At 38.1% G+C, this 2,717-nt stretch overlaps 1 pseudogene; it reads right to left on the bottom strand.

The window, feature by feature from the left end:
* Positions 1-1,112: 1,112 nt before the first annotated feature.
* On the bottom strand, positions 1,113-2,131 carry LOC147511800 (DEAD-box ATP-dependent RNA helicase 21-like; annotated as a pseudogene).
* Positions 2,132-2,717: the final 586 nt, after the last annotated feature.

Here is a 2,717-nt window from a genome sequence, read left to right as displayed (position 1 = left end):
GTTCTACAGTCCATGGCAAGTTAAAGAGCTTTGTTGTGATGAACTTGAAAATCTTATTGACGTTTGTATTGTGGGTTGCACTCGAAAAGAAGAGTGTTGCTTTCATGGCCTTTGCGTACGTTCTTGCCTGTTCAATTCAGATAAATTTATATTAGTGTTTCCGCATGTTAATGTTAACAGATGTTGATCAGAAAAATAAATACATTAGAAGACCTATTGAAGACAAATTGTAAGAGGTCAGATCAGAGGTCATCAAATCATTCAAATGATTAATATTTTGGATATCTTGGATATCAATTTCAAATTGAAATAGTTGTCTTTTACGCAACAAATAAATTGATCGACGCATTGTTTTTCTTCACTGAAGAAAATCTCGAATCAGGTTAATGTAGATGATTTTCCTTCGTAGTTTAGATTTTCCTCACTGGTTCTCCTCCCTCTCAGGACACTAAATAAGCTGTTCAAGACACTAATTAATAGCTGTGGCAAGACACTATATAATATGTTCGTAAACGGACAATCCGTTTAAGAGAATTCCTGCAAGCCTAAGTTCTCTTCTAGGCTCTAGCCATTCCAGGCTAAGTCTAGCGCCGGTTCAACCATAAAAATAACAATGAGTTAATAAGGGGAACGCCAACACATAGGTCAGAGTGTCAGACAGCATAAGTATTTGTTTCAAACTTGAGATTAAATAATTAATTATGTCAAATTTTGACTATTGAGACCATTAGTTTAGGAGGCAGTCCAATAGTCTATGATCATGACCGTGCAATCTTATTACATGTGCATATTTCCTTGAAGTTGGCATGCCATGCATTCTTCTACTTGGAACTCAATTGTGTTTGTCCGACTATGCATGCATGATGTGGTGACTACTGAATTCCCTTTAATTGACTATCAATTAGCTATTTATGTTCTCGCCACTTGTGCAGTTCAATATAACATGAATGAATAATAGAGTGAGTTTGGAGAACAATATTTCATGGTTGTGCTCAGTGGTTCGTTGCTTAGCCTGTTCCAAACTTGAGTTTCATGAAACATTTTGTCTGGCAGCAAATAATGTACCCCTGGTGAGGTTTTGTCATGATATTCAAGAGTATCTCATACTCTAGCTATAATAGAACATTGAATTGTTTATTTCTGAAACCATCAAAACTAATGTCATGCTGCTCCTGCGACTTCCCACCATGCAAAGTAGTCACACAATACCCTGCCTTATCCAAATTCTTGAAGAGATAATTAGCAGACTTTTTAGTAATAATGAAAACGATAGCAGTCTTATCGCCAAGATCATTAAGCAGCTTCTGCAGCCTAGGCCATCTGTCTAAATTCTTGATCATAATCGCATGCTGCGTAATAAGATCAGTTGCCTTTCTAGTAGTACCAATAGTTACCACGACAGGGTTCTTTAAATACTTCCTAGCAAGTCTTTCCACAGCTGGTGGCATAGTTGCACTAAACATATAAGTAGTTCTGTAAATCCTCTTCTCGTCCAGCTCTTTATTCTTATTCTCAGGTTTCAAATTGCTAGAAGGCATAGCATCTAACACCCGAACAACCTGAGGCTCAAAACCCATGTCAATCATTCTATCAGCTTCATCCAGTACCACACAATTACACTGATTCAAAACCGCGTACCGCCTCTCCAAACAATCAATAAGATGACCAGGAGTTGCAATAACAACTTCACAACCCTGTCTAATCTTAAACCCCTGTTCCTCAATCGATTGCCCACCAACAATAATAGACAACCTTAATACCCAAATAATGTGCAAACTTAACAGTCTCATCCTCAATTTGTTGTGCAAGTTCTCTAGTAGGAGCCATAACAACAACATAAGGACCCTCAGCCTGCATAAAAGAATCGACAATACATACCTCCCATTTTCTCCCCAAACCTTAAAGTAGAAGTGAGTTTAGGCATATCCCTTCTTGAAGGATTCTCCATTACCAACTTTCTCAAAAATTCCGGATCAAACTTAGAAACAATTCCGAACCCAATCACCACCTGCAAAAAAATAGCAGCCTCAACATGCCCAACTCCACCACTACCTTCCTCACTCTCAATCTTCGCCTTCCACTTCTCCGCAACACTCAAAGCTCTCTTCGCTACCTTCCCAGCAACATGCATTGTCTTCTCCTCATTAGGAAACAAAGCTAAAATCACCGTCCCACACGCCCACCTTCTATCCAAAACCCAACTTTAATAACATCCTTCTTATCAATATACTCCTCCACAACATCCAAAACCAATCTCGGTGAATCCACCACTTCCCTAACCACGAAACCAATCTCACTCCTTAATACGTAGCACACCTATACAAAACATATTATAATTCTGACTTTTTTTTTTTATCTTTATTATAAGAAATCCCTATGGCCAATGAGAAGAATAAACAGGTTAGTAAATCAAGGCTAAGATGTAATCCTCTCCCACAACAGCAATGGATATATCTTGACCTTTGCTCAAGTATTTGAAGAGATACTTGACCATTTGACTTCTATTACAGAACTCCACGTTGATGTGTGCTCCATATTTCTTTGAAAGAGTTGGATTATAAGGAACAACCCATCTGTTATCAATGGTTTCTCGAAAGTAGCCGGTGCACACGTGGTATTTTAAGAAAATTCTGCTCACAAATAGATTTTTTATTGATCTTCGGCAACGGTTTAGGAAACAACCGGACTAAATGAACATGTATTTTGAAAGTTGTTGC

Source organism: Coptis chinensis, chromosome 3 (genome assembly GCF_015680905.1).
Source record: "Coptis chinensis isolate HL-2020 chromosome 3, ASM1568090v1, whole genome shotgun sequence".
NCBI lineage: Eukaryota > Viridiplantae > Streptophyta > Magnoliopsida > Ranunculales > Ranunculaceae > Coptis > Coptis chinensis.
This window is presented reverse-complemented; position numbering and strand designations above follow the sequence as displayed.